Source organism: Mytilus galloprovincialis, chromosome 7, assembly GCF_965363235.1.
Source record: "Mytilus galloprovincialis chromosome 7, xbMytGall1.hap1.1, whole genome shotgun sequence".
Classification (NCBI taxonomy): domain Eukaryota; kingdom Metazoa; phylum Mollusca; class Bivalvia; order Mytilida; family Mytilidae; genus Mytilus; species Mytilus galloprovincialis.
This window is the reverse complement of record NC_134844.1, coordinates 49,985,499-50,000,796: the sequence shown is the minus strand read 5'-3', so window position 1 is coordinate 50,000,796 and position 15,298 is coordinate 49,985,499. Positions and strand designations below refer to the sequence as shown.

At 32.0% G+C, this 15,298-nt stretch overlaps 2 long non-coding RNA genes across 2 annotated transcripts; both read left to right on the top strand.

The window, feature by feature from the left end:
• The first annotated feature begins 1,344 nt into the window (after positions 1 to 1,344).
• On the top strand, positions 1,345 to 6,995 carry LOC143083205 (uncharacterized). The gene is made up of 3 exons (XR_012980585.1): positions 1,345 to 1,482; positions 5,076 to 5,183; positions 6,434 to 6,995. It is a non-coding gene; the product is annotated as an uncharacterized LOC143083205 (long non-coding RNA).
• A 1,141-nt stretch (positions 6,996 to 8,136) lies between these two features.
• LOC143083204 (uncharacterized) lies at positions 8,137 to 10,251 on the top strand. The gene is made up of 2 exons (XR_012980584.1): positions 8,137 to 8,802; positions 9,995 to 10,251. It is a non-coding gene; the product is annotated as an uncharacterized LOC143083204 (long non-coding RNA).
• Positions 10,252 to 15,298: the final 5,047 nt, after the last annotated feature.

Here is a 15,298-nt window from a genome sequence, read left to right as displayed (position 1 = left end):
AATCAAATCTCCAGTTACTCCCCTTTTATCCTGAATTGTTCAATCTTTAGTTTTTGTGTAGTTCTTTGTGGATTGTTCAAAATGAACTATCAATCTTGTTACAAATAAAACTGTTTAAATATACAGCCGTAGCTTTTTCAATAAAAAAAAATGTTTCTAACTTTTCACTGATACACGTTTGATGTTCAACATTTTGAGAGATGTCATTTGTTGCTATAAAAAAAGCCTTTTCGTCTGTTTTAGTTGTTGAAAGACACGTTCGTCGGACAAATGTACGCTTCAAACCTTTATTTGCGAAACTGTATGTTTCTAATACAATGGTTGTTTTGCTCTTTTTTGTACAAGTAACAAATAGAAAAAAAGGAGCAAAAACGAAACTGTTGATGCCGATATAATAGTATTCAAAATCTCTGTAGTAGAAAAGAATAAAGGTTTGAAATTTATTTCATGTTTTGCATGCAGATTAACACCATTTGTTTATTGAACTATGAACTTTCGAAAATCTAGTTGAAGTGCATATACCGTGTTTTTTTTTTAAATTTCCGAATGATTATCAATTTAATAGTTTACTCTTACGGTTGATACCGAAAATTTAGTACATTTAAAAAGCTATACCATATTGTCATCAGTTTAAGAATTCATTGGTAAGGATGGGTGATGCAAGAACTAAACTCAAGATATGCATTCAAAATTGGATTTCATTTAGCATTACAATTACAAAGATGGAGCTGGCATGTTAGTAACTGCCAGTAGTCCTTTGTTAATTTATGTATCATTGTCATTTTGCTTAGTTTCTTTTGTTACCTATTCTGACATCGGACTCGGAATTCTTTTAAACTGAGTTTTACTCTGCGTATTGTGTGTTTCTTTATTCTACATTGGCTAGAGGTATAGGGGGAGGGCTGAGATCTCTCAAAGCATGTTTTACCCCGCCGCATTTTTGCGCCTGTCCCAAGTCAGGAGCCTCTGGCCTTTGTTAGTCTTGTATGGTTTTTTTTAATTTTAGTTCATTTATATGTTTTAGAGTTTAGTATTACGTCAATTTTCACTGAACTAGTACACATTTTTATTTAGGGGCCAGCTGAGGCCCACCTCCGGGTGCGGGATTTTCTCGCTGCGTTGAAGACCCATTGGTGACCTTCGGCTGTTATCTGCTCTTTGGTCGGGTTCTTGTCTCTTTGGCATATTCCCCATTTGCGTTTTCAATTTTATTATTTAATTGCCTTTATTTCGTAGCATCAGTTCAGAAAGTTATAATAGACGTGAAGTCAACAGTATCAAAAAGTGATTATGACAAGATAACAACAGGTTGTGACTTGATAAAGATAATGGAGGACAACAATATTGGACCAGACGATGAGTACCGGGGTCATGTAAAACAATTCATTCAAACATCATCGTACACTGCTATACAACGTTTTGTTTCTGTTGATGATTTTCAAACAGATTCAACGACAGATGTGGATTATATATCAAAGGAAGGTATGTTTACTGTGATAGTATTTACAAATATTCCCCTCCTTTTTCCAATTATAGATAGGAGAAAAATGAAAATGATCAGAGAAAATCTAAATTACAATTTACGTACGTAGTCGTTAACAATAAAAGTTTTGATAAAATGCAAATGAAGTAATTGGTAAAATGGAAGCTGATTGAATGAATGCCCTCACTCATATTTTATCTTTAATTTTTTTCGTAGTTTAAAGAAACAAAGCATAATTTGTGTCTTTATCAGTACTGACATTGACATATCTGAATATGTATTGCTACATGTATACTGTTACATATTATGAACAATTATCATGGTCTTACATCCTTTCGATACTGGTAACTTAATATGCATGTGGTTAGGTCATGCTTTTCTACATAAATGGGCATTGTAGATACCTTGATTAAGGTCACGAAAAAATATTATTTTGTGAAGAACCGCAGAAACAAATACACTTAAGGTGATATCATCAAAAATGCTTGATTTTGTTTACATTTTCGGAAGATATATATGTAGGATTCAAATCTATGGTGGTTCCAAATCTATGGCAGATTCCTAATCTATGGCAAATGTGACGTCATGCCATCCCAAATCTATGGCAGATTTTTACAATCCTAATCTATGGCAAGTTTTGTATTTTCCTAATCTATGGCGGATTTTTGTTGTTTCCAAATCTATGGCAAATTTTGAGCTAATGGAAAACAATACAGTACATATATGATCAATGACTTGTCTGAAACCAGTGGAAATGTACGACATGTCTATAAACATTTGTGAAATGATGGTCAACCAAATCGTGATGGTAACCAATTTTTTTTTGTAAAACAGACTTCAGGCTTGAAATGTTGTGCCCCGTAAAAATTAAAAAAATATATATAATCATGGTACCTATATTTTACCCATTCCTTAGACCAACTAGTAAGTCCCTTAACAAAAAAAAGTTAAAAAAAATAAAAATTAACAGTTTGAATTTTCAACTAAAACTTATTTTATCGTTAATACTCCATTTTTATTTGTTGACAATTTAAATCAAATAGATATCCGTTAATTTTATCTTTCACTTTATAAACTTTGCCAGCTGCAGATAGTAAAACATTTACTATAACTCCTTTTTTTATAATCCGGTTCTGAAAAAAGTGGTGCCCTAGCTTGTACATCGCGGGTTTTGGCTGATACAGCACATTTTGACCCTCTTCCGAATAATAGGTCACATTTCCTTTAAATCATCCGCAAATTGTTGTCCAGGATAATACCTTCATCTGGAATCGTGTTCAAATCTATGAGCTTCGCAATCGTTTGTGGCAGCTACCATGTAATATTGCGTTATTCCATTGTGACGCAATTTAAAGATCTGCCATTGATATGGAGAAAACAAAAATCTGCCATAGATTTGAGTTGTTTGGCGTTTGCAACGTCACATTTGCCATAGATTAGGAATCTGCCATAGATTTGGAACCCGCCATAGATTTGAGTCCTACATATATTTAAACAGATAGTCGCTAGTCCAATAGGAACAACTCGTTCACCCCTAAAATTAATATTATATAAAATCATATGAAACAGAATTTACACAAAACTATCTCAAAGACTAAAACAAAAAGATAAAACCGAAATAAAAAAAAACCCATTAATTGCTCCCGTTCTGATTTGTCGCGAATATCAGAACGTTTTCATTACATGAATTTAATTTTAATTAGATTGCAGTTGCTTTGTTATGATATGCAGTTAAAAAAGACACAAATTGATATTCATTTACAAAGGAAGCCATGCATATCCATGGATGTATAAGTATAAGTATATACACTTTGTGACACCAATCAAAGAACTTACTGTGGAAGTACTTATATATGTGGGTATCAATTTTCGTGGTTTGAGCAGAATTTGTTTGTCGTTGGTTCTTAAATTCTCGGATTTTAGTCTTCTGAATAAAAAAACATAGAGGGAAGATTTAAAGCCATCACAATACGAAGATTCTTGAAATAAGTCATGTTGTTTTTATAATTATTTGCGGAACATTGCATGTTAGTGTGTTCATTTAAACTTACTTGATCGGCTTTCATCGCTTCATTACTGAGAACATTCATCAATGTTTTTATGAAATGATTGCTCTCGAAAAAAACCTGATTCAGCTATGATTATAAATTGTCTTGATAGAATGATTTGCATATCCCACCAAAAACTTCACAACCTTAATTTTGTTACATATTTTTGAATAAAATGATTATAAGAAGATTTAAATTGAAAACGAGAATATTAATGCCAAAGACCATGTGACATAAATGTAAGTAACGATTAGTTACCGTATTGCCTTCAATAATCAACAAAATCCATACCGCATTCTAAACCATAAAAGGCCACGACATGACCAAGTAATATTTCAAACGAGAAAGCAAACGTCTATTTCAATGTCGAAAAGAAAAAAAAAATAAATATAGAAAGGAAGGAATGACAACCACTGAGTTACATGCATACATATACATGTATACTAGAGGGATAATTAAACCCATAAGTCGAAGAAAAACGGACAACGTATATGTTCTTCCTGCCTGTTTTCGCATTAGTTGTAACATACCTTAACGGGACAAATGTACACGGTCGGAACATTTATTCAGATCAATAACTGCGTTTCATTTATTTTTGTGGGTAACAATTTTTGTGGATGTAGGAAATATTTAGCTAGCTATAAAACCAGGTTCAATCCACCATTTTCTACATTTGAAAATGCCTGTACCAAGTCAGGAATATGACAGTTCTTGTCCATTCGTTTTTGATGCATTTTGTTATTTGATTTTGCCATGTGATTATGGACTTTCCGAATTGATTTTCCTCTGAGTTCAGTATTTTTGTGATTTTACTTTTTATATATATATTTTTTTATCTAGGACACTGCACGTAGTTCTTTTTAATCTGATTCATGCACTTTTGTAATCTGTAGGAATTTGTAAGTTGTTGAATTTTTAATTCGTTGCTGTTCTTGCACTAGCTATGGGTTTATGAAAGTAACAACTGAAAAATAAGAATAAGAACAGTTTGATCATAATCGTAAACAACACTGTGATTCCAAGCCCAAACTTTTTTGTTAATAACGTTGGCATTATGTTACAACTGAATGCAAACTTCGTACAGTGATCGTTTCCGATCCGGATCTATTTTCCTAAAGTCCATAATGTTGTAGAGTAGTATGCTGATCGCATCTAAAACTTCCGGAGAGTAAAACACTAAATGCTTACGGCTTTACTCGCAGAACAAGCATTGGTATTCAAGCAAGTACTGAATAAGATTGGGATGCTAGCAAACGTCTATATCATCTATGTCGACTCATTTTTGTAATACTCTAGTTTGATTCTAAATATTAAAGAACTATATGAATATCCGTAACTTATTTTTATGTACAGCCATAAAAATACTTTCAATAACTCAACATTAAAATCGTTTAAATTTTTGAAATTTTAATTAAATGTTTATGTTAAAAGTGTTATTGACCTATAATTGTTTCTAATGGTATATGTTATAATTGATGAAAGAAAAACCTTTTTCGAAGTTAAGCATTAATTTGTAGTTTTATTTTTTTATTTTTTTATTTTAGAACATTTTGACATAACATGTATGAAAGTCGTTGATAATTTCAAGGAAACTATTCAGTTTCGGGAAATGGTTGAAAAAATTGAGAAGAACCGCATAGTCCTTGTCGAAGGTAATTATCTTAGCCCTTCATAACAAAATGGAAAAAGAAATAAACGAAATTCTACATAGCAATGATACACACCAGAGAGTTGATAATAACGCTGAATTCATTATTGAATAACATTTAAATGGGAGTTTTAGTTGCAAATAAAAATGGCGCTATTTCAGAAGGTGAAAAGCTACTGATTTTCCAACAGGAAGACTGATCTACTCGACTGATTTTACACTGAATTGCACAGTTCCATTGCCTGAGATTATTTATCCACATTTGTATGTGCATTTTAAATCCTTTTAAAGAGCCCACAAGAGTCTTACGTCTCATAACAAAACAAAGCACAAACTAGGTTTATCAATATATTTATATATCTATTATGTCAATATTTGTGACATTTTTATGTCGGGGTGACGAAGTCCAAAACCGGTCTATAGTTTGAAATGTTGGGCGAATTGTTAGACAGTCTAAATTTTTTGTATAATCAATTATTCAATTATCAACCCAGATCTCTGAAATAAGATTGCACAAACGTTCAAGTTGTGCCGCTGTGTTTATAAAATTTGTAAAGGATTTTCCCACATATTTCCATACTTTTCCTAAGCAGATTTTTCAAAGGATGGTACCAGTTTTAGGTAATCAACTCCTCTTACAATTTTCAATCTAGAGCGATAAAACTTCACAGAAAAATTGCATTCACGTTGAAGTTGGTGAGCTGCTATCATAGAATGGTTTAAAGGAATTGTCCCAATTATTTTTTGTCCTTGATATTTAGTCATTATCAACTTATATGTTTTTCAACACTTCCGTTAGCTTTAACACCATGTACCTGACACGTCATGGATAGATTGGGCACATGTTGAACCTGTGCATCAGCAATTCTGAAATTGTTTGACGAATCTGTCCCGAATTTTTAAACTGGGGACTAAGTAATTTTTCAGCACAATTTACAAAAGAGGATATTTTCCATGTATTACAGTTATGAAAAAGTGGGCAAACATTTTTATCCGACATTTGTTCAACAATGTATATGGTCTATTTACGTGATAAAATATTTGGACGCAAAAGCAGGACCGCCACTTCTTCGATGTACCTAAAACAAATAACGGCATAAAAATTAACTACGATATTGATGATATAAGATAAAAATATAGATTTCTTATACGTGTTCTTTTCCTTAATTGTTTTTTAATAAACTAGGAGAATTAAAAAAAATGTTACAATCAGTGAGAACATTTTTGTGTTATAATAAATCTTTAATATTTTAGGTCCAAATGGTTCAGGAAAGTCACAGTCCTCATTTGCATATGCCAATCAATTTTCTGCAACGTTTCCCTCTGCTACAATCTGGCGAATTCCATGTAGTTCTATGCAAAGTATGACTATGTCATTATCTATTTTGATGACAAATCTCAAAATCGATAGTGGAGAAATGTGCAAGGAAAGGGGTATTTATTCGCCATTCCATGATATGATCAAAACGGTCTTTGTCAGAATGTCTGACATGAACGACACGAATCACCTTATTATATTAGATGATATTGAGTCACCAGAAGAACCCGTTATAGATTTGATATTGAAAAAAGTAATTCAAACAAAAAACATTTATGTCATAGGTACGTCAAACAAAAGATTTATGATCACTCAATACAGAAAGTACGGCATGAAAATGAATAGAATGACGGAAACTGAAGCTTTTTCGTTCTTTGAGTTTGCAGAATATAGCAGAGAGGACGTCACAACATTAGCCAAAAAACTAGATTGTTTGCCGTTAGCGCTTTCTTTTGCAGCTACTTATATAGAAAATACCCAAACATCTATAGAAAATTATATACATCTTTTAGAAAATGATGAAATATCCGAACATATTTTAGGAGCTGACTTGGTTTTTCAGCCGTTTAATTTAATACTTCAAAGACTACAAAATGATCTCACAAAAAAGGTACAGTGTGTGCTGAGCTATGCACCGTATTTTGTGTACGATAACATATCGGTGATGCTTCTTAAAAGTTTACTACCAGATTTTTTATCAGAAGGAGAAAAAGAAGCTGAAATAAATAACCTTATTATTACTTTAAGGAAGTATTCTGTTGCAGTAGTTAAGGGTTATGGTGAGCGACGGAGTATATCGATACATAGTATGACTTGTTTGGCGATTAGAAAAAATAAAACAAAAGAACAAATTAAACAAGAAGTATCTTATCTTTTGAAACACTACTGTTTCATTATGGATTTAGATCTTCGTTTAATTGAATCTATCAAACGAAATGTCTGCTACTTAAGTCATGCTACTCTTCTCTTAGAAAAGTTTCATTCTTATTTAGATACAAATGTTTTTCAAATGAGAATATATAAAAGTTTTTTATGTTGTGCAATAGGAGTAACATTTCGGATGTATGGAAATGCAGAATTATCATCATATGACTACCTAGAACGAGCCAAAAATATTATTTTCGATTTAATAAAATTTCAACCAAAAATTTCTGTTTATCCATTCACTTCCACAGATCCCGTGCTTTATCTAAAGGGTTGTTCCGTTCTACAAAAGGATACAGAGGATATATTTCATAGATTAGTAAAAGAAAGTGAACAAAAAATGACAAAAGATTTTGTGCAAACATTTTTAGCAAACAAATTCAGGAGTTCAAGAGAAATGGAACTCTTTGAAAAATATGCTAATGGGGAGATAAACAAGAATGAAATAAAACACTTCAAATTGACTTCATACACAACTAAAAAAAGGGGAAATATGGAAAAAATATTTGCTCCTTTTAAAAGTATCAAGGAAACTTTCCTTGTTGATTTACTTATAAGTATTATGCATGAAAGTAGTAAAAATAAGTGGTGGATGGAATCGACAAATAGCATGGTCACTGAATATGGCAACAATGAAACAAAAATGGATAGTCTGACTGACAGTCAATTTGCGTATAATCTCGCAGTTCGGTTGCAGTGTTATTTCAAAAAAAGTTATAAAAACTACCTACCTATTGCTGCTTTAGTAGAACATCGCGATGGCATTATTAGATTTTTGAGATCAGAGAGAACTGTTTCAACTAAAAATCTGCACAAGATCATACAAATGCTAAAGGAAATGCAAGGAGAGGGTTCATCAACTTTGTTCTACACCTATGGTGCTTTAAAAATGGCGCCAAAATTTACTCTCTATCATAAATGCATGATCAATCGCGCTCTTTTAAAGTGCTGCTTTATTGAATGGCGGGAAGGAAAAAGTGAAAAGTGCCTTGAAAAAGCTATTTTGCAAGCACAAACCTTAAATGAAATAGCTATCACTATGAGAGAAGATTGGCTAATCTGTATGATGATTTACCTTGAAATTGCTGAAACATATCTCCTCTTTCCCACGAAAAACAACATTGATCAAGCTAAACAAAAGTACAAAAAAGCATTTGAACTCAACATTTGGTGGTATACTTCTGACTACCCAATACCATTTCAATACCATTTCAATCTTTATCAACAATATATTCATTTTTGCTTGAAATTTGGCAATTTAGAAGATCTCAACGATGCACGGAAAATTTCTGTTGAAATGAGGGAGAGGTGTGTCCAACAAAAACGTAAACAAACAATTGGAGACAACTTGATTAAGATTGAAGATAGAACAAAATCAAAGGTGAGTTTGGTTATTAATGAATGTTATCTATGCATTATATACAGAAAAATAAAGGTGTGTATATACAAACGGCGCAATGCAAAACCAAAAAGAAAACAGAAAACAACAAGACTAATTACAAACGCCTCATAAATTCTTCACATTATACTTAATTTAGAACACCAAGAACAAATCCAAGATATATTGATGAACGCAGGCGCTTAGGGTGGGACAGTAGTTTATATTCCACTAATGTTTCCCGTCGTATTTCTCTTTCGGTGATGTCACACATATTACCTACATTTGTAGTTTGAACCCGCAACATTATGGAAGTACCTGTCGTAAGTGAGGAGCTTGTATTTCAGTGGATGTCGTTTGTTGATGTATATAACTTTTGTTTCTCGTTAACCTTTTTGTACATAAAAAATGCCGTTAGTTTTCCCGTTTGAATTGTTTTACCTTTATCATTTCGAGGCCTTTTATAGCTGAATTTACAGAAAAATTAACATTTTAATGTCATATAAAAAGTGCTGACTATGCAACACTCGTGCTTCGTCTTCAGAAGACTCATCGGTGACGCTGGAATAAGAACAGTGCAAATCAAAAAAGAAAATAAAGAGCTTTATAACGCATAAATTCCGAAAGGTTGTACAAAAAAAAAGGCTTAGACAATTGTAATCTTTACCTGGTGGTAGTAAGAACTTCGAATAGTATATCTTGATATAAACAGTAAATGTAGCGAAATTATGAACATATCAATGATATATCATGTCAACACACAAGTGCTGACTACTAGGCTGGTGATTTAAAGTTAACCTTTGTTATTTATTCAACGAAAAAAAATCACCTATTGAACAAAAATTAAACAAACATGTTTATATCAGATTTAGTTTCTTTTTTAAAACTTAAACTTAAAATTACACTAGTGTTGAAAACAATACTGAAATGTCCTACATATTATCAAGTGGTTACTTTCTTGCCATGATTGTAGTTTTTTATTCGAGTTTCAACGCTGTTCAAATTCGCATTTGATTTGACTTTCCAATTTGTTTTATTCGAGCATCACTGGTGAGTCTTGTGTAAACGAACGAATGGTTTAATACATTATACGTGTGGTATACTTGATAATTTTTTATGCTTTTATTCTGAAAAGTTTTATAAATACATTGATAAATTTCTTTAAAATTCAAATTATATCTGCTTTCCATTTCAGACTAGAAGAAAGGTTGCCATTAATCTACTCGGAATATTATTTCTGATTTCATCTGTGTTTGCTGGTGTGTGGTTCTTTATGACAAAGTGATTCAATCCTATCGTTGATTAAGAACAATAGAAAGGATATTGCCATGCTATTGACATTGAATATCTTGAACGTAAAACGATGAAATGTAAGACTTTAATCACAGACGATTGAACAAGTACTATGTATGCTTGACAAATTAAAATAAATGAATTAGAGTTTCTTAAAAAGTTTGTTACAAATTAAACACTTGGAAAACAAATAAGACGATACAACGTGTATTTTTTAACCACAATGTTAAATATAATGACTTACTTTCCGGAGACCTACATGTATCATCAGTATAATTGCTTTATTTTATGCTTTCATTTTAATCATCTTTAATAAATGCTATATTTCATTAGGAAGTGCATATCAGAAGCAATATAAAAGTGGTGGTGGTGGCCCAAGGTCAAGAAAGCTGGCCCTTATAATGAACCTGAATCAATTACTGTACTTCTTTACAACTATGAAGGGATGCAAGTTGTCTAGCTCGTGTCCTTAAAAATATTGTAATAAGCATTTAATCCGAGTGAAAGAGAAATGAGGGGCAAAAACTAACAATACCATAGCAGTTAACACAATTATATGACGAAATTTGTCCACTACTATCTTACAAAGGTGCATGATCTACGACGGCAACTGTAATGGTTTTACCAATAACGATACAATAATCGCTCAATATGCAGGAGTCCTTGTTTTTCCTCTGTTTACTCGAAAAGGTATTGGGTAGTCATACTTGACTCAAAATCAGTAAATGCATAGCAAAAAAAAATATGCATAATTGGTTTTTTTCATGGCGAAGTCACAGAGAGGACTTCTACACGGAGCCAATAAAAAAAGATCACTAAGATTCCAACGACCTCTCATTTTCCTGTCGCCTAATGATCGATCGACATTAAGATGTTCTTTTTGTATCTTCCGCCTCTAATATATTTGGATCGTTTGATGATATAAGTTTCATCATGTTTTGAAATATACTATTCCGCAACCAAATTACACCGTTTGTCAAAATAGTCCAATATAGTGAAAAAATATCTGAGGGAAATCATATGTTTAACATTCATAATTTTAACAAAACATAAAATAACAACTTGCTTTACACAGATATACGAAAATGTGATATGAATGCCAATTAGACAACTCTCAATCAAATAAAAAAAACAATTTGTAAACTATAATGGTATGGTCTTCAACGCAAAGCATTGACTCACGCTGAACAGCAAGCTACAAAGGGCATAAAAACGTATTTTTGTAAAAAAAGAGAACTGTTTTACAAAATGAATAAATGTCGTTTCTCTGAACAAAAATGTTCTACATAACCATTCGCAAAGTCTTCTTAAACTGTATTGCTGTAGTTTAGTCTTAATAAAATTGAGAATGGAAATTGGGAATATTTCAAAGAGACAACAACCCGACCACAGAACAGAAACAGCCGAAGGCAACCAATGGCTCTACAACGCAACCAGCAAGAAAATCACGCTCGTGGAGGTGGTCCTCAGCTGGCCCCTACATAAAGTTGTATACTAGTTCCGTGAAAATGGACGTCACACTTAACTCCAAAACATAGAAATAAACTTAAATTAAAAAACTTTACAAGACTAACAAAGGATGGGAGCAAAAATGCGACAGGGTTAAACATGTTTTGTGAGATCTCAACCCTCCCCTATACCTCTAGTCAATATAGAATAAAGAAACACATAGCAATATGCCGGCTCCTGCCGACCTCAATAAACTGATTGAAGGATTATTTCTTCATCATATGAAAATCAAGTACAATCCCTCCAGTTAGGGGTTTATAAGTATCATACCATCATAAAATATACGAGAAGACAATACTTTTGCTTTCTCTGGAATATTCATAACCATTTGATATTCCTTTTTTGCGAATTATAAGGTACCAATTTTGTTTCGCATTCCTGAAAAGAATCGTGAAAGAATGTGTACTAACTATTTGAGTTTTTTAAAACATCCTTGAAGAATAGCAGAAGAATCCAAAGAGATAGTGGACTTCATGAATGAAAGAAGAACTGACAATAACAAACTGTCTAAAATACAAAATAGAAAACTAAAGACTGAGTACCACAAACCTGAAAAAAACAAGGGATTATATCAGGTGTCAATCAAAAATGTTCCAATCTTTTTGTATCACTTACAACTTCATATAACTCAAAATCAAGTAAGGAAATTATGTCACCAACGAACCAACTTTGAATACTTATTAAAATCATGATAGAATCTATATATACATTTGTATGTTTATTTATTCTGTAAAGCTCTTTACTTTAATTAATTTTGTCAATAACTGTAATAAGTATGATTAAAAAACTTATAAACAGAAAATCTGACAGGTGTAGTATTTTTAGTGGGTTTTTTTTTTAGTTTGAAGCGCAAAATTTGAAATTAAAAAGAAACTGTACTTAGACTATGTAATGAGGATCTCTAATATTTGACTTAAATTTGTTTAAGGGAATATATTTATAAGATAATGACTATGAGAGGGATAACTCGTATTTTGTAAAGAATCACTCTGATTCAAACATAACATTCTCTCAAAGATGGTTTATTTCTTCATTGACAAAATATTAGTTACGTTTGGAAGACGTGTTTTTCAACAGACTGTCTGTATTCCTGTGGAAACCAATTATGCCCTTCTTCTTCCCGACTTATTCTTTTATTATTATGAGGCTGACTTTATACAGAAACTTCTTATGAAGAAAGATAAGAAGTTAGCAATATCCCTTAATTTTACTTTCCGCTATATAGTTAATGTTCTCCAACTAAATAATTCAAAATTTGGTGACTATGTTGAACGCATCTATCCCATCGAACTAGAGATAAAGAAACATACAGCATATACAGTTAAGTCTGCCTCATATGTTACTTACATATAGAAATTTACAATGAGGGTCCGTTGAAAACAAAACTTTGCGACAAAAGAGATGATTTCAGCTTCCTAATTGTGAACTTCCCATTTATATGAAGTAACATTCAAGCAGCGCCTGCATACGGAGTATATATCTCCAAATTGATACGATATTCCCGGGCTAGTATTTCCTATCATGATTTCCATGATAGAGGGTTGATGCTAACAAGGATGCTATGGAACTAAGAGTTTCAAATGCTGAAGTTGAAATAAACTCTTATACGTTTTACGAACGCCATCACGAGTTAAGCAATGTCATCAGAAGGAGTATTGTAAAAATATGAAATACGTAAAACGATAAATCCATACATATAACAGGAACTTCTAACTCTTCTGGAGCTTTGATTTGAATATATATAAATTAGAATAACAAATCATCTTTACCCATTAATATATTTGTATCACAAAATGGAAAATATACGATTTAAAAATAATGTTGGACATTCGGGAGGCTGTACAGCGAGTTTCCGCCATTCGAAAAAGTAAAAGTCGCTAAGGTAAAAAGTTAAATGTACAGCAGTTGTGAGTTAACATGACTTCTGTTTAAAAGAAGGGCGAAAGATACCAGAGAGACATTCAAACTCATAAATTGAAAATAAATTGACAGCGCCAGGCTAAAAAAGAAAAAGACGAACAGACAAATAATTATACACAAAACACAAAATAGAAAACTAAAAAACCGGGCAACACGAACTACACCAAACACTAAAGTGATCTCCAGAAGGGTATACACAACTGCAGTCACTGCTAGCAGTCTGAGCAAGTAATCTAAATCTGCCTAAGTAATTTACCAGAAATCAAAACACCGAACCATTATAGTAAACAGTACGTTAGTACTTCTTTGATTAGAACAATGATCTGCCGTCATTAATCAAAGAATCACTCTTTGGTTTCTGGTGGAGTCAATGACTAAAATTGAAAAAAGAGCAACCAAAGGACGATCTCAGTTCAGATTAGTATAGGCATATGTAATATTTGCTTTACTTTCTCATACATATTGTAAAAATGTGAAGGCATACTAAATTTTATCAGATTGCTGATGTTCTCTATGGCAGCAATTTTCATTTTATCACTTTTTTAGCCAACGACATCATAAAAAGCAAATTTATATATTATATGTGATATAGATACAATGGATAAGCGTTGATTCTTGAAAAAGAAACCATGACCCAGGAGGGCGAATGGTTTGTTTTTAATGAATCAACGCTTATCCATTGTATCTATAACTTAAACTATTGTGTTAATGTCTTTTTAAAATTAACGCCTGTTCGTAATTAGAAGATATTGTGAGTGAGTTTAAAAAACCATGCTATCGTGTCAAACGATCCATTACAATAAATTAAATATCACAATAAAATAGTTAAAAAAATAAAATATATTATAACACAACACGGCTGCCCTTTAAGATCTTCATATTACTAGTATCAGGCATCTGCATATTATCCGTTTTAACAAAATAAAATATATTCGAACTTATTTCTATTAAAATTAAAAATGGAAATGGAGAATATGTCAAAGGGACAACAACCCGACACAGAACATATATGTGACCAGCCACGACATATCCAGGCTTATGGAGGTAGAACGTCATTGTGAGAAATTGCCGTTAAGTATATGCCATTTCCAGGCTTAGGAGGGTACATTGTCTAAAATTTGATTTTTGTATATTTATCTAGAATATTCCGAAACAAAACTCTCTGTCATGTTAATATAATGACATATTTGAAACGAGTCAGTACTACGGAAGCGTATTAGCGTCACACATTTTTTTTATTTTTCTTCCTGTGTTTGCGTTATAACGCAAATCTTTGCGTTTTAACGCAAACCTTTGCCTTATAATGCAAACCTTTGCGCTATAACGCAAACTATAACGCAAACCTTTGCGTTATAAAGCAAACCTTTGCGTTATAACGCAAATATCTTGATTTCAATTATACATTCAGTTTTGTATATATGTCCGTCTGTCATTCATTTCGGATGTGATTTACTAGTAGATAGAAAAAAGAAACATAAATACAAGGCCAAATCATTATAATAAATATGCATAGGAATAATGAAATACTTGAAGTGCAATTATACATAAATTAAGACTGATTTGTACATCAGAAAAGTATATAATTTAACAAGAAAATAGATATAGTTTAGTATATAGTCATATTTGAATTGAAAGATCAAAAATAATGTCATACAATTCTGAAACCTCCAAGTCAAAAAGACAAAATGATCTTTCTACTTTAAAATGATTTATTAATAAGGAAACATTTTTGTTTAAATCTCAGAATATGATCAAGATTCTTTGATAGAAAGTCATT